The 23,226-nt window shown below is 45.3% G+C and overlaps 1 pseudogene; it reads left to right on the top strand.

Annotated features, from left to right (window-relative positions):
• The first annotated feature begins 21,017 nt into the window (after window positions 1-21,017).
• Window positions 21,018-21,284, top strand: LOC133762141 (cytochrome b-c1 complex subunit 6, mitochondrial-like; annotated as a pseudogene).
• Window positions 21,285-23,226: the final 1,942 nt, after the last annotated feature.

The following is a 23,226-nucleotide window of genomic DNA, read 5'->3' as shown; positions in this document are numbered from 1 at the left end:
GAAAAGCACAGCACAAAGTGGAAAGGTTGTGCCACTCTGGCCTCAGAATCAGCCCTTAAGGCATGTGGATCTGGCTAAAAAGCCCATGAGAGCATTTCAGGCATGGAAAGCCAAGACACTGTGGCAAAAAAAAAGATCTACATGAAAGGTCTCTGTGAGTGAGATCCCAGTAGAAAAAAAGGGGCCATCAAAGAAGGAGGCACCTTTCTGTGAAGGGAGGAAAGAACTTCCACTTTGCTTATGGCCCTGTCTGAATAATCTCAGAGTTTGTGGACTCAAGAGGCTTCCATAGCCTTGGCAGCTCATGACAAGAGCCTTGGGTGATCACTGATGTCATAAATAAGAGATAAATAAGAGTGTCAATTGTTAAATCAACAACAGGAGTCACTGTGCACTTGTTCCCCATGTAGGACCTCTGTCCTTCATGTGTTGTACTATGAGAGTTAATGCTATAACTAGTACTCAAATAGTACTTTATACCTTGTGTGTCTGTGTGGGTGCAAACTGTTGAAATCTATACTTAGAGCTGATCTTCTGTATGTAAAGATAACTAAAAATGAATCATAATAAAGAATGGGATGGGAGAGGGAGTAGGAGGTGGGGTGGGAGTGGGGGTGGGAGGGCGGGTACGGGGGGAAGAACTGCTATAATCCTAAGGCTGTACCTATGAAATTTATATCTACTAAGTGAAAGCTTTATAAAAGAATTTTAAAAATAAAAAAGGTTGTGCCAGGGAATGGATTCTCCTGTTGACATCCAAAGTGTAGGCAGATGGTTGTGTTGAAAGAGGCAGAAAGAGGCCAAAGGTGGACAGAACAGAAAACACGGCTGGACTATGAGTACCTTGTAAGTCATGTAGAGTTTAAGCTTTGCAACATCATTCGGGATGTTAAAACAAGGAGATGAGAGGGGCGGGCATTTGGCCTAGGGGTTAAGATGCCAGTTGGGATGCTCACACCCCACATCAGAGTGCCTATGCTCAGCTCATGGTTCCAGCTCCTGACTCCAGCCTCCAGCTAATGCACACCTTGAGAGGCAGCAGCTATGGCTTACGCAATTGGATCCCTGCCGCCAACATGTGAGACTGCATTGAGTTCCCCAGCTTCCAGCTTCAGCCTGGCCCAGCCCTGGCTGCTGCAGGCATTTGGAGAGTAAACCAGTGGATGGAAACAAACTCTGTGTGCATGCGTGTATGTGTGTGTGTGTGTCCCTCTTTATCTCATTCCCTGTCTCTCTAATAAATGAAATGAATAAAAATGTTAATAAAACAGGGAGATGAAGGATGTGATCAGAAGTGAACAGATGCCTGGTAGGGATAGATGCCCAAGATCAAAAGAGTAGTTGTAGAACAGTAGACAGCTACTGCAATGAACCAGGCAGGAGCAGCTGGCCTCTGGAATGAGGAGTGGCGATTGATGGAATTGGGAGATGTGTAGGAAGAAAACGGGGTATAGAAGAGGAGGGTGTGAAGAATGACTCCCAGATGTCTGATTTGAGCAACCAGAGAAACATTTTGAGTTTGGGATAACTGGAAGAAGAGTGAATTGGGTGGGAAAGTTCTTGAGTTCTGCTTTAGACCTGGTGAAGGAAAGACCCCCGAGTGGATAGAATTGCAATTGTTAGGCCACTGAGAAGGGGCTGGCACTTCGAGGCAAAGTCTTAACAAAGAAATGTGGGTGGGTTTGTTGCCTCAGAGCCAGTGACTGGGTCCCAGCACAAAGGGAGAGCAGGCAGGGAGAGCAAGTAGCACGAATGAGCACTCAGATCACCGCCATGACATCACTCACACTCCACACCGGCGGAGAAAGTGTGCATTGAGGGTGTGAGCAAAACAGGAACAGAAAAAGCAAGGATTTTGAAAGCATTTTGCATTTCAGAAAATGCCAGAACTGATCATCCCGCTGTGGGGAAAATCTCTTGGTTCTGCCATCGCTCTACACATTTTGCAGTTTAGAATGAATCTGAATTTGTTCTTCTCAGAGCAGAGGAAAGAGAAGACCAGGGTAACACTTGTAGTATTTAGGGGCACCGGAGACCTTCATCCAATCCTGACAATAAATACTGCTCCGAGGTGGGGACCATCAGCGGAGGTGAGCTTGCAAGGGTGCCGAGCAGGCAGAGAATCCCATGTATGGTCAGAGCCTGCCTCCCAGCCCCCGAGAGCGACGGTGGCATTTCCGGAGATGAGGAGGGTTAATCCTGAGGCCCTGAGGACTTCAGGGTCCTGTTGGTGACCCCTGTGTGGTTGGCTCATTTATTCAAGGTATGTGGTCTGAGCACGGAGACATTCATACATTCTTGGTATAAGTAGAATGTTTGCATTTTAAAGGAGATGCTTTGGAGACCAAGGCCCAAAGTGAAATGCAGAAATCTCCCTGTCTGTATTTCCAACTCGGAGGTAGATCTCAGAAGTGAGGCCTCCCTCTTGGTCACAGAGCTGTTTTTCTGACAACTTCCAAACCCCTCTCCAAAGGTGGCCCATTCTTCTGCCTGCCCCCATAGCCAAAGCCTTCAAGGGGTCATCATTTCTCAGCTGTCTTGTATCCAGGGCCTGGATGGCGTTCAAACCTCACCACCATGTCCCAAAACCACTTCTGGCACTTGAGGTGCCGGCCAGTTATAAAACTTTTGCAAAGTCAGAGTCGGAGCCAATTTCAGCATCAGCTTAAGGTTTCTCCTAAAGGAAAAGCCCATAGCTGCTCTAGGTCCGTAAGCTGGAAGGAGAGAATGCCCCCACGGCCCATAAAGCCACTTTGCCATTAACATCTTCTCACAGAAGTGAGCCTTGGGCTCTTGGAAACACTGGCTCCCATACAGTTTTAAGTATTCTCCAGGTCTATTAAAGAAACAGAATCATTTCCAGGTCCATGTGTTATTAGCGGCTGATGATTATTTTCACCCAGGTTCTCATGAGCAGAAGAGGGAGGTGGGGTAGAGAATTCTGTTTACTTGCATAGCGAGAGTTACTGCTTAACCAAGCCATGCTCAGCATGTTTGATAAGAGACCAGAAAGTAAGAAACGGTATTTTCCCCCCTTGGAAGTTAGCAATTAACTTATGAAAAGTATAGAGATGTGCAGCACTGATTTGACAAGGGTTCTAGAAGGTAGCAGGCACCTGCGGCTCACCCCATGTCATCAACTTGCCTCACTGCACATAGAAAAGACCAGAGAAACCTTATTGAAATGATTTCAGGACGGGCTACAGGTCTAATCGAGAACAAAACAGCTTCGCTGTTGGAAAGAAAGGCATGTGTGAAAACCAGAGTGAAGCAGTAACAATTCCTTCATCCCAAGCAACTAACCTGCTCATCTGAAGTGACAATGACAGCCAGGCCACTCGCAGAGACTCCTTGTAGCTCCTGGCTACAGATCTGCACTCGCTCATGCCACACTGGGAATCGAGCCTGGTTCTACACCACAGCCTCAGTTCCCCTATTGCAGTAATCTGCTTCTACCCCCGCAATGTCCAGATCTGGTTTGATTTGATACTTCAAGGTGCCACATGTGGACACCTCCAGAGAAACTCACAAGAAACTGAGCTGTGGCAGCTCTGAAAGGAAGGCAGAAAACAGCCTCTGGCTGTTTTAATCTCTGTTCTTCAAATAAGAAACCGGGAATCCCAACACACAGATATTCTTCTTAAATCACCTATTGAGAGGTTAAAGAGAAAACTATTTCTGGTACATTTTCTTTTTTAGTATTTATTTCTTTTTATTTATCTGAAAGGCAGAGTAAGAGAAAAGAGAGATCTTTCATCCACTGGTTCACTTCTTAAAAGCTGCAATAGCCCAGGCTGAGCTAGGCTGAGGCCAAGCACCAGGAGCTCCATCCAGGTCTCCCATGTGGGTGGCAGGGACCCAAGTACTTGAGCCATCATCTGCTGCCTCCCAGGATACATTAGCAGGAAGTTGGAAGTTGGATTGGTAGCGAAGGTGGAACTCAATCCAAGCCACTCCAGTATGGAGTGTAGGTGTCCCAAGCCGCAGCTTAACCCACTGTACCGTAACTCACACCTCTACATTTGCCCATAAACTATTTTAGAGGTCAAAACTTTAAGTACTATGATGTTAGGTGACATAATACATAAAAGAGCAATAGACAATGAAATACTAGATATTGCAAAAAGTTCATGGAAAATAGAATTAAAAGATAAGTTTGGGGCGGGCACAATGGCTTACTTGGTTAATCCTCCGCCTGCAGTGCCGGCATTCCATATGGGCGCCGGGTTCTGGTTGCTCCTCTTCCAGTACAACTCTCTGCTGTGGCCCAGGAAGGCAGTGGAGGATGGCCCAGGTGCTTGGGCCTCTGCACCTGCATGGGAGACCAGGAGGAAGCACCTGGCTCCTGGCTTCAGATCAGCATAGTTCCAACCATAGCGGCCACTTGGGGGGTGAACCAATGGAAGGAAGACCTTTCTCTCTGTCTCTCTCTCTCTCTCTCTCTCACTGTCTAACTCTATCTGTCAAATAAGTTTTAAAAAGTTTATTTTGGTGCTAAAATTTTGCAATCCATACATATGAGGAATCTTCAAAAAGTTCATTGAAAAATGTGAATTATGCAAAAACTATGCATGGACTTCAAAAAAATTGCTCCAAAATAAATTTATCTTTTAATAAAATTTTTCTATGAACGTTTGAAGTACCCTCATAGATTACTGTAACTATACCTCTTAAGCATCTGCTTACCTACTCAGTTCAAAGTAAATCTATGAAAAATGACAATAACATTTAAAAAGAAAAAAAAAAAAACAAGCCATGGAGCAAGCATTTAATTTAGCAGTTCAAATGTCCACATCCCACATCAGAGTGCCTGGGTTCCATTCCCAGCTCTGGCTCGTGATTCGAGCTTCCTGCCATCTCAGACCCTAGGAAGCAGTGGTGATGGCTCCAGTAGTTGGGTTCCTGCCACCCACATTGGAGACCTGGATTGTGTGTCCTACTGCTGGCTTCAGTTCCAGCAACCCCACCCATGGTGGGCATTTGTAGCGTGAACCAGTGGATAAGAACTCTCTCTATATATCTATCTATCTGTCCATCTGCCTCTCAAATAAATATCTTTTAAAAAGTCAGCTGTAAACACTGCACAATGTCTTCCTGGCATGGCCCTCATGGCCACACGTGTGCTATACTTTGGGTGCTATGAGCAGTTGTTGGCATGAGGCATTTCAAGCTTGACCCTGTTTCAAATAGCCCATGCATAGTTTTCTTTCTTCCTATGTTTAAAATTGCTTTTTAAATTCTGCTGTGTTATCAGAGGGGGTTGTGAACTCTTAAAATGTCACCATCATCTTTCGATCTGTCTTCTTCACGTGAAGTACTAGGCTTTAATACATAACATATTCATTGAGAAAACTGCTTCATCCACCCGCTTCAGGGCCTCGCTACTCCAGCATTTGTTCTCTGTTTATCTAGGTGTGTTTCTTTGTTTCCACATTTATAAAAAAAAAAAAAAAAAAGAAAGAAAGAAAGACGTTTTTAAAGGGAGTTTTACAAGCCTGGTGTGAAGCTTGGGAAAATCCCCCACACCAACCAAGAATATTGTCAATGAACTGTGGATAAAAAGTCAGAGGCAAATGAAAAGCCAAAGGAAGGGAGAATCAAGATGTAAATTTATAACCAGCTCTGCTTATCTGATTGCTAAGGTTACTAAGCATCTACTTCCTGGGTCTTTCCCCCTGTGCAGTCTCGAATTCTCTCTCTGTCTCTCTCTGTCTCTAACTCTTTCTCTTGCCCCACCCCCATCCTGCCCTCCTCCTCCATCTCCTCTTTCTCTCCAAAGCTATTCAAGAAGAAATTAAGATCTCTAGCAACATGCAGAAGACATCTTCATGGCATTTGTCTTTAAAAATCAGTCAACAGGCCGGCGCCGTGGCTCACTAGGCTAATCCTCCGCCTTGTGGCGCCGGCACACCGGGTTCTAGTCCCGGTCAGGGCACCGGATTCTGTCCCGGTTGCCCCTCTTCCAGGCCAGCTCTCTGCTGTGGCCAGGGAGTGCAGTGGAGGATGGCCCAAGTGCTTGGGCCCTGCACCCCATGGGAGACCAGGAGAAGCACCTGGCTCCTGCCATCGGATCAGCGCGGTGCGCCGGCTGCAGCGCGCCAGCCGCGGCGGCCATTGGAGGGTGAACCAACGGCAAAGGAAGACCTTTCTCTTTGTCTCTCTCTCTCACTGTCCACTCTGCCTGTCAAAAAAAAAAAAAATTAGTCAACAAACCTCAGACAAAGATACTTCAAAAAGTTTGTGAACCATGAAATTGAAAGAAATCTTTTTGGTGCAAAAAGATTTTTAAACTCATGCAGTTTTCTCATAATGCACATTTCCCATGAACTTTTGGAAGACCCCATGCACGCATGAATTTAAAAAAAAAATTTAGGCCGGCGCCGCGGCTCACTAGGCTAATCCTCCGCCTTGCGGCGCCGGCACACCGGGTTCTAGTCCCGGTCGGGGCACCGATCCTGTCCCGGTTGCCCCTCTTCCAGGCCAGCTCTCTGCTGTGGCTAGGGAGTGCAGTGGAGGATGGCCCAAGTCCTTGGGTCCTGCACCCCATGGGAGACCAGGAAAAGCACCTGGCTCCTGCCATCGGAACAGCGCGGTGCGCCGGCCGCAGCGCGCTACCGCGGCGGCCATTGGAGGGTGAACCAACGGCAAAAGGAAGACCTTTCTCTCTGTCTCTCTCTCACTGTCCACTCTGCCTGTCAAAAAAAAAATGAAAAAAAATTTAAATCAATGTATTTATTTGAAAGGCAAGGTGACAGAGAGAAAGGGAGAGACAGAGACAGCGATCTTCCATCCTTTGGTTCTTCTTCCCAAATGTCCACACCAGCCATGGCTGAATCAGGCCAAAGCCACACTCCACCCAGGTCTCTTTTGTGGGCAGCAAGGGACTCGAGTGCTTGAGCCCTTATCTGCTGCCTCTCAGGTGCAGTAGCAGAAAGTCAAATCAAAAGCAGAGGATCCAAGACTCGAACCAACACTCTGCTGTGGGAGGTGATGTTCCAAACAGCAGCTTGATTGTCTGCATCATAACACCCACCTTGGATTCCAAAAAAAAGCTGGGCACCAACATAAACTGATCTTTTAATTCCATGTTCCGTGAACTTTTTCAGGCCCCCTCATATAACAAAGAGACACAGACACACACCCTACACCACCCCACCATTTAACAGGCTCAGCACCGCTGAGTACCTCCATACGTCTCTGGACAGTGTTGTAAATCAGTACATCAACCCGGCACTTACTCTCCCCCATCCCCAGGCTCCATTTATGGGGTTACCCCCAGGAGCACCCCAGCCTGACTCCAGACAATTGCCTTTCAGGCCAGAGGTCCAAACTGGTTTCTGGTTCTGAAGCCTGTTTCACCTTTTTCTGTCAAATATATCATTCCTGTCTTTCTTTTCTCCTTTCCAGCTTTCTGTGTTCTTGGATTATTTATTCAAATCTACCATCGCAGTTAACTGCTTGGCAGTCGGTGAACTCAGGATAAATGCACACACATGCACACACATGTTCACTTACGCGAGCAACCTGGGCTTCCCATGCAGGCCCAGCCCACAGGAAGGTCTGATGCCTCAGCATGATCCGCACAGCCGGTCCCAAGCCCACGTCCACTATCCCAGGACTACCAGCTCTTCCTCAAATTCATTCCCTTTCAAGAAGCTCTAAGGCCTCAGCAGCCCCACAATTCCTGTGCTTGTCCCCAGAGAGCTCCTGCTGAGTGCGCAGGTGCCGTGGAGCAGCCAGCACTGGAAGGGGTGATGATGGTGCAGGCTCTGCTGGGGCACCACAATGTGCTCCATGTTGGGGGGGGGGAGAGGATGCTCCCAGTTGGATACCCAGAAGATGTCCCTCCTGGCCAGCAGTGACGTCGACACCAAGGGACCTTCCCCCATGGTTACCAAACTAGAAGCATCTGTTGCCTCCAGTGGCAAGTGAAGCCACTGGAGCTGCTGGCAGGGTACAAAGTCACACTTGGTTCCTTGCCAAGGGGACAACATCACTCCCTGAACTTGACCCTGCATGCTGTCTGTCACTTCCATGAGCCACTCCAGTGTCATAGTCTTCAACATGCAAGCCTCCTGTGTTGACCCCTAACCTACTGCTCCAGAACTGAGACACAAACCCAGGGAACAGGCCATCGGTGTGAACAATAGACCCTCAATAGATTCAGAATCAGCTGTCCTGAGCCTGCACTTGGCTGTGGTCTGAATATGGTTTGTGCCCCCACAAACACATGTTGAGGTCTGGTCCTCGCTGCATGGGTGTTGGGAGATGGAGGGACCTACAGGAGGGCTGAATGTCTATCTCATGAGATTATATTAGTTCCCACGGGAATGGATTTCTCTTCTGAGCATGAGGTATGATGAAGGAAGCCTGGCACTGCTCCCCAGTCTCTCTAGCCACGTGACCTCTCTTCTACACCTACCCACCTGCTGACCATCCACTGTGAAGTCCTCACCAGAAGCCAAACAGATGTTGGCCGCATACTGTTGGACCTCCAGCATACTGTTGGACCTCCAGAATCTAAGCCAAAATAAACCTCTTCCCATTCAGTTACCTAGCTTCAGGTATTCTGTTAGTGATGGAAGACAAAGGGCATCTCTTTCCAGATGTGTTCTCCACCCTTCTTAAGAATGGCTTCCGACAGCCCCACCATGCCAGCCTCCCAGGCAAACTCAGGCACATCCAGTCGCTTCAGTCAAGTAGCACGCATGTTCCAGCTGTGATTCTTGCTACACTTAAAGCAACAAGCAGGGCTGGCATTGTGGTGCAGCCAGTTAAACCACTGCTTGCACCACAAGCATCCCAGAGTGGAGAGCCAATTCGAATACCGGCTGTTCTGCTTCTGACCTAGATCCCTGCTAATGGGTCTAAAAAAGCAGTGGAAGATGACGCAAGTGCTTTGGCCCCTGCCACCCATGTGAGATACCCAGATGGAGTTCCTGGATCCTGGGTTCAACTTGGCATAGCCCTGGATGTCGTATTCACTCGGGGAGTGAACCAGTGGATAGACGATCTCTCTCTCTCTCTCTCTCTCTCTCTCTCGCTCTCTCTCTCTCTCTCTCTCTCTCTCTTTTGCTCTCTTGCTCTCTTGCTCTCGCTCTCACCACCTTTCAATTAAATAAATAAATACTTCTTAAAACACGCACACACACACCCATGGCTATGCTGGCTTGGAAATGTGAAAAAGGCCTGCCTTCTTCCATGTTTTATCTCTATCAATTTTTAGATTTGAAAATCTGTTCCTAGACTTTAATACAATGATTTTTCTAAATAGGAAGGGATTGGGTTAAAAGATCAAACGAATGAGAGAAAAGAGGCACCACTTTGAGAAGGAGAGAGATGCTCTCACAGCCGTCCTGGATGGAGGTTCATGGGACCCTTTCTCAGCCGCTGCTCACTTCTGCGAGTGACTGAGACCCTCTTCCAAGGGAAAAAGTGGGTTCCTCCTGCTCCAGCCTCCCCTTGGAGCTCCACAGCACAGCACTCGCCTCCAGAAGGCAGGAGGACCACCAATGGGTAGGCAGAGGAGAAAGGAACCCTACGCTTGTTAAATACCACGGGGTACCTGGCGCCAGGCCCACTTTGGCTGACTGACCCCCTCATTCTCCCTGGTGTTGGTATTTGGAGTGTGTTTTACAGGTGGATACACGATGCCCAGAAAGGATAATTTGCCCCAAATCACACAGTTGCTAGAGATGGCGATGTGACAAGATTTGGGTTCAGATGACCCAGATTACAACTCCACACTCTCAACTGATAGAAATGTATAGAATATACATATAGAATATACATTCTATCACAAGATAGAAATGTATAGAATGTTCCAGAACAGTGAGAGGGACCCAGGAAAAGCTCAGGGATCATAACAAATGTTAGGTAAATGGTGACTGCCTGTCGCAGTTCTGTTTTTTGTTGCTATCACGAGGTACCTGAGGATGGGTACTTTATAAAGCAAAGAGATTGATTTAGCTCACAGTTTGGGGAGGCTGAATTGCCAAGAACTGGCAGCCCCACGTGTTCAGCCTCTGGCCAGGGCTTCATGTCAGGTACCATCACAATGGCGGGAATGCACATAGGTTACATGGTGAGACAGGAAGCCAGAGAGACCCAGGTGAATGACCTGCTCTTTTTGTAGCGGCTTGCTCTTGTAGGAACTCAGGGGGGTCCCACAAGCACTACAGCAATCACTGTCAAAGCTCACTGCCTACAGCCCCCACCCCAAGGTCTACCATCTGTCAACACCTCCACCCGGAGACAAGTGTCCAGCACGTGCACCTGTGAGGGACACACTCACCCCGTGTCCCCAGCACAGCACTGTGTCACTGGAGCTCTGCAGAAAGGTCGTGTGTCTCCCCCTGGATCCAGGAGAGCTCTTCAAAACCTTTGTGCAAAGCATGAGTTCATTTTGGTTCAAATAAAATGTTGTTTTACAATACATGGAAAGTGCATAGTATGAAAAACTTTGCATAGATTTCAAAAATGTTTTTGCTCCAAAAGTTCTGAATTCCTGTCTTTAGCCTGGCCCAGCTCCAGCTGTTGCAGGAATTTTGGAAGTGAACTAGCAGATGGAAGATCTCTCTCTTTCTCCTCCTCCTCCTCCTCCTTCTCTTTCTCCTTCTTCTTCCAGGTCTCACACACAGGTACAGGGGCCCAAGCACATGGGCCATTGTCCACTGCTTTCCCAGGCCATAAGCAAAGAGCTGGATCAGAACAAGAGCAGCCAGGACACAAACCAGCACCCATATGGAATGCTAGCACCACAGGCAGAGGCTTAGCCTACTACGCCACAGCGCTGGCCCCCAAATAGTTTTGATTGGCTTTTAACTTTGCTTTTCCATTAACTTCTTGAAGTTCCCCTCATGTGAAAGAGTACTTACCCCTAAAAGGGCTGGAGATGTTAAAAAAAAAACCTAAGAAGGGAACCCACAACTTTTCTAGTTCAAGTCCTTGGCACCTGGTCACACTGCTAGACATCAAGTCACCTTGGATTGTGTGGCACATGGAGCAACTCTGAAGCCCTTCATGAAGTCAAGCCAAGTGGGACGTGCTGCTCCGGTGTCATGTCTGTGCTCTCATCCTGATGCCAGACACAGAGAGAACTCTAAGTGAATTTCAAAAGCAGTCCTCTTTGATGAGATCTAAATGATCTCACTGCTCCTGGCTGGTCTCACTTTGGCATGGACACCGAGCCCAGATTCTTGGGCCATGTCCTAACCTGGGTGATTAGAATCTGGCTCTGTAGCCTCTGGTCCCACGTCCAAATGTCTGAACTATCATACTGTTGGGTTTTTCACTAAGGAGTTGATTTGATTAATTCCACCCTGAAGGTTTCTGCTGGTTCTCCAGCTCAAATGCCTTAACCAAGTGGAATAATAAACAACCTGATGTTACAAAATGCAAATGATTATTTTTTTCTATTTTTTAAGATGCATTTATTTATTTATAAGGCAGAGTGACAGAGAGAGAGGGAGAGACAGAGACAGAGAGATCTTCCATCCGTGGTTTCACTCTCCAGGTAGCTGCAGCAGCCAGAGCTGGGCCAGGCTTCATCCGGGTCTCCCACATGGGAGGGTGGCAGGGGCCAAACACTTGGACCATCTTCTGCTGCTGTTCCCAGGTCATTCGTGGGAGCTGGATAGGAAAGAAGTGAGCAGTGGGACATGAACCAGCACCCATATGTGTTGCTGGCATCACAGGCAACGTCTTTCTACCCACTACGCCACAACGTCAGCCCCATTTTTTTCTATTTTTAAGTGCACAATCCACAAAATTAAATAACTTCTCAACAATTAGTCATTTAAACCATGTCCCCTCTATCAAAAATTTTGTCACAATTACTCTCTCTACAACTAAATATTCAAACATTTGCAGGAAAAATTATGTATGTTTCTCAGGGTCCATTTTCCACCAAAAATTTGATACCGAGATTCTGATTCTTAGTTATTAGGTGACCAAAAAAATTTACAGATTCCCATGAATATTTCTAAATTCAAAATGAACGCTCTGCTCCACACACAAACTCCGTGTTGCGTGTCTTTTTCCTCCTCGTCTCATCCGAAGTCTTTCTGTCTCTGTTGCTTTCGCAATCTGTGTAACCTCATTCAGAGAGGGATGCTGCCAAGGTCAGGTGCAGCACTTCTCAGACTCCTGTTTTTCTCATATTAGTCCAGTTTCTAATCCCCACTCAAGCAGAGCGAGATAGAGAGAGAGATAGGAGGCACTGAAGAAAGACTCTATTAATTTTATAGCCATTCAATGAAACGACTACTTCAGCAACTTGTAAGTTCTCTTTGGGCCATCTGGGAGAGTGTGCCAAGGCTGAACTCTAAGACAAACAAGTACAAAGCTTGCTTGAATTTTGCAAGGAAGTGAAAATCGACAGCCTGTTTACTGTAAGCTAAATTCCATGAGTGTCCCAATGAAACACTGTAGAATCCTGTACACCCATTCCCACCCTGATTTAGAGTAGGAAGGAGAAAGCATTTTCTTCCTTGCCTCCCTCCAAGATGTAAAAATTTTCTTCGACTGAAACTATCAACCACCAAAGATTGTTGGGACAGCACGGCATAATGATTAAGGGCACAGATTCCGGAGCTAGACCCCATTGCCAGTCAAGTAACTAACTAGTTGTGTGACCTTCCGAAAATGACTGTCCATTTCTATATCTCATTTTCTGTAACGCTTGTATCCCATACGGGCACCAGTTCAAAACCCGCTGCTACATTTCTAACCCAGCTCCCTTTAATGCACCTGGGAAAGCAGAGGAAGATGTCCCAAGTGCTTGGGCCCCTGCACCCACATGGGAGATCTGGATGAAGCTCCTGGCTTTGTCCTGGCCCAGCCCCAGCCCTTGCAGCCATCTGGGGAGTGAACCAGCAGATGCAAGACATCTCTCTTTCTGTCTCTCCCTTTCTCTGTCTTTCAAATAAATAAATAAACCTTTACAAAAGAAAAAAAGGATAGCTACTTCATAGGGAGCTATGAGGATTATATGAATTAACATTTAGCAAAGTTAATATTTTAAAATACTTGATAAATAAAGAGAAAGGATTCAAAAGAAAATACCACCACTACGCCTGAACCATCTCAAGCTCCAGTCTTTAAGGAAATCAACAACTTGCTAGGAACGTGAAACAAAGGTAGGCAACAGTGCAAAGGACCATTTAACAACTACTAAATAATTATTGGATTTTGATAGTGGCTATGGGTGTTCAGTAACTGGGATATTTACCTAAAAGCAGACAATAGTTTTGAAGTCTTTTGCATTGATAAGGTGATCCAATATTTACACGACAAGTCATAAAAAAGACAAAAGTCATTCTGTTTACTATAATGGTTAGGCTTAAAACGAAAGTAAAGAAGGAAAATAATCCATGAATTTGGGGCTATCAACGCTGGGTTTCAAATCTGGGCTATTATTTTTATGGCTTCATTTTTTTTATCAGATGAAAAAAATTTGCACAGTGTTTCTAGCCTAGAAGAAACAAATTTTGATTTATACGCTCATTAAGAGTTAAATAGTGATGAGGGTGATATCTAACAATTTTCTTACCTTGTAAGTAAGTGTCAGTTTTGGAAAGTTGTCATGCTAAAAGCCATTATCATTTTCTTTTCTTTGCTTTTTAACCAAAAAGAAAACCTAAAACCTAAAGTATCCATTCTTCCGAAGAGCCTACTTGTGCTTTAAAAAGGACTATTTTCCCTAAAGAAAGAAAGAAAAAAAAAAACAATAAGAAAACTAAGTGAAAAACCATGCCTGTTGTGCAGCACTTTACCTCATGCTAGAGAAACAAAATATACCAGTTGTTCTGAGACAGCTAGAGAACAATATTCAGATCATCTGCAGATAGGTGCTGGCAGGCTGCATCCTCACTAGGGAATGAGGCTTAAGCTGAGTCCCAAAAAAAAGTGAATTTTCTGGTAGACGTGTTTTAACACGAAGGTACAAAAGCCTTCCAAGTTCACTTGATGGTTCTAAAATGGAACTATAATCCAGGAGTAGACTCCAGCTAGACTGGTCTACATGCAGATGGACTTCAAAATTTCATGGAAAAAATGGAATTAAAAGTATAAGTTCATTTTGGTGCAAAACAAAATTTAAGCCAAGCATAGTTTTCTCATAATATACAGTTTCCACATTGCACAAAAAATAAACTCATACTTTAAATTTACAAGTGAGTGCTCAGGTCGCGGAGAGTAGACACATATGTGTTTTGGTAGATCATGGAAAGTAACAGAACATCAGGACGTCATTGTATTTACTTTTGGGCTACAGTCATCGGTGGTGGGGTGAAAGAAACAGGACAGGAAGCTAGCGCTGAGGACTCGGCCGGGAGCCACAGAGTGCGCGGGCAGCGGCTGGCGCGTGAAGATCTGAAACTGGGGATCCCCTCTGGGGATGAGAAGAGTGAAGCAGCTGTGTGACATTTGCCAGAAAGAGAGGGACAGGAGAAAGCAGGCACCTGTGAGAAGTTAGGGGCCCATGCCTGGCCCAAGGCACTCAGAGTCAGGTCTTTAATAAAACCCTCTGCGCTGTCCCACCCCCACCCCCACAAAACCCTCTCCAGGCTAGAGCTGACCTTCTGGCAGCCATGTGCCACCTGCAGGCTACACAGACAGGGCAGGCTGTGGGTGAAAAACCAAGCAGTTACAGGCAAGACAGGAGATCTGATTGCTGAAAAGCAAGAAAAAGCCCCTCCACCTCCCCCAGAGACTGGCTTGTTGTCCAGAGGGTTAAGCCCAGCCTCTGACATCAGCATCCCATACTAGTGACACTTGGAGTCCCGGCTGCTCCATTTCTGAGCCAGCTCCCTGCTAATACACCTGGGAAAGCAGTGGCAGATGGCTCAAGTGTTTGGGACCCTCCCACCCCCCTCCCACCCACATGGGAGAGTAGATGAAGCTCCTGGTTCTTGATTTTGGGGGAGTGAACCAGCAGATGGAAAATGGGTCTCTCTCTCTCTCTCTCCCTCTCTCTCTCTCTCTTATTTATCTATCATCTATCTATATCTCTTTCTCTCACTCTCTCTCTCTCTCTAACTTTACTTTTCAAATAAATAAATTTTTAAAAATAAAAAAAGAGCCCCTAGAGCAAAGACCAGACCCAGAGCGTGGAGGACACCAGAGGCAAGGGGCAGGGCAGACCCAAGAGAACAGCTCCAGCGGGGACCCGTGAGCTGGTCTGGACAGAAGTCTCTCTGGGCAGCGCAGCCAGAGGCCCACATATGGACACAGGCACCTGGACCTTGGAGAGAAGGCTAGGGCAAGGCTGGCTGGGTGAAGTCTGAGCCCATTCTTCCTTTAGGGTTTCCAAGGGGATATCCACTGGACACTTTTATTTCAAATGAGGTTCCAGGACACCCTATTGTCTTTTAATTTTATTTTTTAAACAATAAAATTCTTTCTCAGGTCAGGCATTTGGCACAGTGGTTAGGATCCTCCCTAGGACACTCACTTCCCATACCCGAGTGCCTAGGCTGGAGTCCCAGCTCTGTTTCCCGACTCCAGCCTCCTACTAATGCAGACCCTGGGAGTCAGCAGTGATGGTTCAGTACTTGGTTCCCTGCCACCCACATGGGACACTGGAGTGAGTTTCCCGTTCCTGGCTTTGGCCTGCAAGCTGTTTGGGGCATGTCAGGGAGTAAACCATCAAATGAGCTTGCTTGCTCGCTCACTCGCTTGCTCTCTCTTTTTCTGACTTCCAAATAAATTTTTTAAAAATTTGGGATACGGGTGGGAGGGAAGTTATGGGAGGGGGGAAGCCATTGTAACCCATAAGCTATACTTTGGAAATTTATATTCATTAAATAAAAGTTTAATAAATGAAAAAAATTTCAAATAAAAAACACTCTCTTATGTACATTGCTTTTTATTTTGCTTGATTGCTGTCAACGTGATGTATGTGCTTGATTCGCTACCAAATCCTTCTGCATGGCTTGTGGAGAATGACAGCTAACAGCCTCTGCCTTCATTTTCACTCTTCAAGGCAACCTCTTTCAAACCTTTTAGTGAGTTCTTTTAATATTTGCCTCCATGTCTCCAAGTCTCTTACACATATTGGCATTTCTGGATTTTTCGGTTGTAGGTATTATCTGTTAACTCTCACCCCACCCCTACCATACACAATGCACACATTTCCTTCCCACCATCTTTCCAATCTAGTTATACTGTAATCTGTGTTTGACCAGGGCCCAGGGTTTGCAGTATTATATTTCTGTAAATGCTGCTCGCAGATGATTTGTGTTATACAATACTTTTCCTTGCCTACAGAATAATCTGCTTTCCATTGCGTTAACACTTATCTGTTCTTCCTTTGCTTACATTTCTGTGTGCTTATCATTAATTCTACTCCAAATTCTCTCCCCACACACACCTCGCAGTACATTCAAAGGCAAACATGTGCTATCTCTTCTCCTTTTTTTATAACCTGGTGGCTGTACACCTTTTTAACATCACCATGTTATTGTCCACTTAGCAGTATGACAAGAGGGGCAAAGCCAAAGCGTCCAGGCTGCCACTCCGGCCCAGAAGCCCAGTTGCTTAATGCTGCGCACCCCTAGTACCCTCACTCACTAGTGGTGTTAGCAGAAGAGACTTGCAAAAGCAGAATCCAAGGAGGTGCAGACATGGCTGAAAACCCAGTCGAGGGATGCACTTGCACACCCCTAACCTGGAGTATCTCCTAGGAGAGAGCCTTGTCTGCAGGGAGAAAGCCATGCTCGCAGGTGACAATGCCCACCTGGCCCGGAGCTCTGACTGCCTTCTCTGCCCTTGGCCGCCATCTGTTCTCAGAAGTGACCTTCAGTCCCTGGAGCACGCTGGGCTGCAGGATAGCGCTCCGTGTATCTGCTGTCTTCTTTCTCAAAAGACAAGGGAATTAAAGAATAAAAGGTGAAATAAGAATGGTTTCTCCACGCCGCTGTGGCCCAGCTTCTCCTTTCTTTCTTCCCAAGCAAATTCATGTCCATCACTGCACGACACGTGTCTGTGAACTCGGCCCCACAGCTTTGAAATGAGGAGGGCTTCAGGACGAGACCCTGGGGAATTTGTTAAGTAGGAAAAACCCTTGACACGTTGCCGGTTTTTCTGAGCCTCTCTTCCTGCCCACAGCTCACACCCCACTGAGCTCCTGGGCCTGCAGGTATTGGGGATAGCTCAGGCTTGAGCCCCACGTGTTTGGCCTTTATTTACCTGCTGGGTGATGCAGAGAAAGTTACTAAACCTCTCTGAAGTATTTTCTTCCTTGAAAACCAGAAATAGTCATGCTCTTCTTGAAGAACTGGGGTGATATTTATAGCTAAATTTAACTTTATTTATAAATACCTATAATTTAATGATATAGTTAGAGAACTTCATGTCCACCAATATTAGCGGTTTAATAACTATGAACTTTCTCATTGTAATAGACTCCAAAATACTAAATTAAATAAGAGATGCATCTTAAATCCTAGCTAGTTTTCAAAGAGAAATAGAAAAAAAGCCCAAGATGATGAGGACACGGAGAGACTGAATTGAGGATGCTGTGAGTCCACACTGGCAGCATGGGGTGAGCAGGAGGAAGCAACTCCAGTTACCCAGAGGAGTCCCAGGTGCACCTGAAACTCACACATACAGACAAGACTCTTGAAAATAACTTAGGGAGGCAAGGAACCCACCAGCACAGGCAGAGAAGGAGAGAAGCCTTCTGTCTCCAACTGCACCCTCTGGGAATGCTAAACCCCAGGCCAGAGCGCACACAAAGTTGGAGTGCAATCTTGCTATTCAAGATGAAAAAGTAAAGCAGAAACATTTCCATGGACTGTAGTAATACTGAGCAGTCTAGAAAACCAATACACGCATCCATGGAGAAACCATCCTGAGTTCAAGTCAGCAGACAACACATCCACAGGAGTCAACTCTCAAAACATTCGAGAATGTAGCACTCGTATAGAGTCTACCAAAGAAGCACAACTTTAAATTGATCAGACAAAAAGGGATCAAATGCAAGAAAAAAATAGATGCTACTAAGAAAGTAATGGGCAGACAAAAATATTTTAAGATATTTAAATAATTTCTGTTTATAATAACAAAAAGGATATTCAATAAAGTTACATCTGAGTGGATGTATTTAACAGACAACTAGACAAAGCTGAAGAAAGAGTTAGTAACCTGAAGATAAACCTGAGGCTATGACACTGAGTGCAACACAGAAAGAGATTAAAATATATGGAAGATAACAAGAACATATCCAATACATACTTCACTGGAATTTCGGGAAGAAAAAGTGGAGACTAGTATTAAGAGAGACATTGCCTAAAACTGGGGTATATAAATATAAATGACAATGATTTGGGTTTCAGTCCTTATATTTATGTAACTCTGAAGCTCAAACATCATTAAACACAAGAGCCCTGTGATCACCATAGACCTTCTATGATCTGGGATATCTGTGGCCTGTTTGTTAAACATGAGAAGAATCTTCAAGGTAATCTAATCGTATAACCTAATGAGTAAGCCTGAGTTTTGGTCCCCTGTTGTCCTTCATTGTAGCCAAGCATATTACTGCAACTTTCTGAATTCCAGTTTCTTGTGCCATAAAATGGGAATTAAAAACAATTAATCCTTTTTAGGATGTATTTGTCTGAAAGACAGAATGGCACAGAGAAAGAGAGAGAGAGATCTTCCATCTGCTGGTTCTCCTGCCAAATGGCCGCAATGGCTGAGACTGGGGACCAAACCAGGAGCCAGGAGATTCTTCCAGTTCTTCCATGTGATTGCAGGGTTCCAAGCTTTTGCGCCACCCTTCGCTGCTTTCCCATATGCATTAACAGGCCACTGGGTAGGAAGCAGAGCAGCCAGGATTTGAACCCACGCTAATATGGGACGCTGGCATCGCAGGCAGTGGCTTAACCCACTGTGCCACAGCACCAGTCCCACAATTAATCTTAAAAAAGGGTTTCTGTGAAAGTCAAAAGAGAAAGTGCACATAAAACACTTAATACAAGTCAGACACTGAATAAGCATTCAAGAAATGGAAGCTAGCATTATTTCTCTCCACTAATTTTTCACACCACAAGAGAAAAGAAAAGCCCAGAAAAGTTAACTAATTTCAGAGTCACTCAGCCTATTAGCAAGAGGTGCAAGATTAGAATCCAGCTCTGCCCACCCTGACTGCCATACCTCACTGCCTCACAATCACAGAGTGCAGGGAGCTTGAGTCTGTCTTTGTAAAAGCCACGTGAGATGCAGCAGCCACAGTCCACAGTGTGTTCCCTGTTGGAATAGGAGCATTTAATATGTTGTGTGAAGGCACAGCAAAACCTCAGTCAAGACACGAACAAACGCTCCGTGGTGAAATGACAGCCCTGTGCAGAGAGGTTTCCAGCAGAGGAGTGAGGAGCACATCTAACCCTCAAGGCAAGGTCAGGGGCAGGGCCGCTCCTCGGGTGTGCAGGTGTGCAAGCATGCAGAGGCACCAGATCTGGCTCTGGCGTCTCAGGCACAGGGGCACTCGGGCGTTTCGTTATGTTGCAAACAGCTTGTGCAGCTCAGCTGGGAAAGTCAGTCCGATATTAATCCTACTGAGATTTATGAGCTCCAGTATCGCACAAAGAAAACGTGTAGTTGTCTGTGTTTAGTGATGGAGTCCCTTGCTGCCTTCTGAGAGCATCTGTAAATGTGGTGTCAGGAAAACAGCACCTCCCACTCTCCCCGTCTTTGGAACTAGCCCCTGGGTTATTCAGTAAGTATTCAGCAGGAAACTGTGAAGCCCTTACGAGACTAATATTTTAAATATCATAAGAGAGATTATATTTCTTGCTTCCATGTATCTCCTGGATGACAACATTCTAAGTACTTAATTAGGCGCTTCAAACCCTCCCTGAGAACTACAGAGATGAAAGTGTATCTTCCTCTCTGTCTCCAACAGAATAACCAAGCATTCTGTTCACACAAAGCTGTACTATTACATGGGGAGGAGGAAGCAGTGATTAATAGGACATGCTAATTAGACTCCCGCTACTGACCAGCATGGACTAACAAGATTCAGATTAATCCTCCTACAAAAGCTACTAAAAACTAAAAATAATAATAATGACAATAATAATAATGAAAAAGAGCTTTCACAAATTAAATATCAGGCAACAGTGGGTAGTGAATCCTGAGAGAGTTAAAATACATGATATGAGCACTACATTTGCCCTACTTTGCTGCTTGGAGAGTTTTCAATGAAAAATGAAGCAAGGGAAACCCAGGTGGTGTCATGCAATCTGCCTGAACTGGAGAAGTGGAACTGTAAGTGTGGAGAGTCCCAGGCAGTTAGGGTTTACAGGGCAAGGCACTGGAGAAGACCCTGCTGAGCAGAGGAATGGAGACTTCCTTAGCTGAGCTCTGATAAGGACATGCATGTGAGAAAACCACCCCAGGGCTGGGGAAAGAATCACACAGAGGAAGCACAGGAAGCAATCCCTAGAGTTTCCTCATAATCATCACATGTGGTTCATATTCCCTGTAGCCAGAACAGAAAGCCTCATAATTCACAGAGTATCAGGTATGGTATTCAACAGGGCATTGCCTCACAGTGGGGAAAAAAATAACCCTAGACTGAAGTCTGCACTAGTAACATCTATGGAATCTTAAAAGCAAGTCTTTAAAAACATCAGACCGTTTCTACTTAATTATCCTGTGACCCAGAAGAAACATCAAGAATATGTCTGGGAATGCAATTACATCGATCATCCAGACAGATAAAATTCACAATGTCTGTCATTTAATCAAAAATTATCAGGCATGGTGCATACCCGTTTCATAACAGCAGTGTTCACAATAGTCAAGAGGTGGAAGCCCTGCCAGAGTCCATCAATGGATAAATGAAAAAAGAAAATGTAGTATACACATACAATAGAATCCTACTCAGCCTTAAGATGGAAGAAAATCCAATTTCCAATCAGATCGCTGGATATCTGCTGAGTCTTTCTTGATCCTCAAATAGAGTAGGTACTGAGTGGCTGCTGGTGTTGAATCCAGAATCGTAGGTTGACATGGGACTGGAAGATAAGCAAAGGATGCTGACCAGATCTGGGGATTCCAAGGGGGAAGAAGAGGAAGAGGAGGAATTAGTGGGTCCCTCAACAACTGTGAGAAAGCAATGAAAGAGCTGGAGTAGTGTGTAAAATCCAGGAACCCCTAGAGCTCCGGGATGAGTGTGTGTCTCCCCAGTCCCAGAGAGCAGAGACTGCTCAGAGGAGCTCTTTGGCTTTTTGAATGAAACCAACCACTGCATGGCCCACAAAATCCTTAAAGTTTGAAATCAACATGCAGACTCATTTATCCCAGCCTTCATCACGTGGGCATCAGGGTGTATGCTTATTGTTTCTACAATGCCATTTGTTTCTGATTTGTATAACTATAAATGCATGTGAACCACATGTATTTGGCTTAGGCAAGTAGCATCTATGTAATTAGCAGTGATTCCATCTTAACAAAATCCTGTGGTGTCTAAAAAAATAAAAAACAATTTTAAAAAGATGGAAGAAATCCTGCCCCACACTACAACATGGATGAACCTTGAGGACATTATGCCAAGAGAAACAAGTCAATCACAAAAAGAGAAATAGTGTGTGATTCCATCTATCTAATGTATCAAAATTAGTCAAATTCATAGAAATAGAAGGTGGTTGCCAGAAGCTGGGGGTGGAAAGGTAGAATGGGGAGTAGCTTAGCAAATACGGTTTCAGTTTTTCAAGATGAAAATGTTGTGGAGTCCAGCTGCACAGCAGTGTAAATATCCTTAACACAGTGAGCTGTTAACACAGCTGTGGTGTGGCAGATTAAGTCACTTGCAAGGCTGACATCCCATGTTGAAATGCCAGTTTGAGTCCCAGCTGCTCAGTTCCTGACCCATCTACATGCTATTGTACCTGGGAAGGCGGAGGAAGATGTCCAAGTACTCAGGTCCCTGCCACCCTCGTGGAAGTCTCAGATGGAGTCCCTGGCCCTGGGCTTCAACCCTTTCCAGACCTGGTTGTTGTGAGGCAGTGGATGGAAGATCTCTTTCTCTCTTCCTCTGTCTCCCCCCTTCAACTCACACACACACATACAAACAATAATAGGCATGCAAACATAAAATGAGAATTATAAATAGAAACAAACTCACAAGTAAGCAGATTATCAAAGACATCAAAACAGTAACTTAACTGTATTCTATTTGTTCAAGAAGCTAGAAGAAAAACTAGGCATGTTAAAAAGCAACACAGAAGATAAGAAATAATCAAAATCAAATTTCTAGAAATGAAAGAAAAATTTGTGAGATAAAAAGCACACTGGATTGGACTGACAGCAGATTGAACACTGCAGAAAAAATATGAATGAACTTGGAGATACAGTAATATGCATTATTTGATATGAGAAAAACAAAAAATCCTTAAAAATTAAGAAAACAGATCATCAGTAAGCTTCAGGGCTACTTCAAATGGATTGATACTCATACACACCCATCTGACTCTCCAAGGAATAGAGAAAGAAAAAGGGAGAGAAAAAATATTCAAAGAAATGTAGTTGATTCTATAGCTCAATGAAAAGCAAAAACACACATCCAAGGTACTCAACAAACCTGAACCACAAACAAGGGAGAAAAATCAACATGAGGAAAGAAGGGGTCGGCGCTGTGTTACAGCGGGTTAACACCTTGGCCTGAAGTGCCAGCATCCCATATAGGCGCCAGTTTGAGTCCCGGCTGCTCCACTTCCCATCCAGCTCTCTGCAATGGCATGGGAAAGCAGTAGGAGATGGCCCAAGTCCTTGGGCCCCTGCACCTACATGGGAGACCTGGAAGAAGCTCCTGGTTCCTGGCTTCAGATCTGCACAGGTCTGGCCATTGTGGCCATTTGGGGAGTGAACCATTGGATGGAAGACCTCTCTTTCTCTCTCTCTCTCAGAGATGCCTCTACTCTCTCTGGTAACTCTGACTTTCAAATAAATAAATATTTTTTTAAAAAATGAGGAAAGGCACCACAAGGCAGCCATTTTGAGCAATCAAATCTCTCACAACCAGTGACAAATAGAAAAATCTTTAAAATAGCAACATATATTGGCATTGGTTAAAAACCTGGCTGCTCTACTTCCAATCCAGCTCCCTGCTAACGCACCTGTGAAAGCAATAGAGGATGGCCTGAGTCCTTGGGTCCCTGCCTTCACATGGGAGACCTAGAAGAAGCTCCTGGTTCCTGGCTCCTGGTTTCAACCTGGCCC

Source organism: Lepus europaeus, chromosome 6, assembly GCF_033115175.1.
Source record: "Lepus europaeus isolate LE1 chromosome 6, mLepTim1.pri, whole genome shotgun sequence".
NCBI lineage: Eukaryota > Metazoa > Chordata > Mammalia > Lagomorpha > Leporidae > Lepus > Lepus europaeus.
Note: the sequence above shows the minus strand (reverse complement) of the source record. Positions and strands in the feature narration are given on the sequence as shown.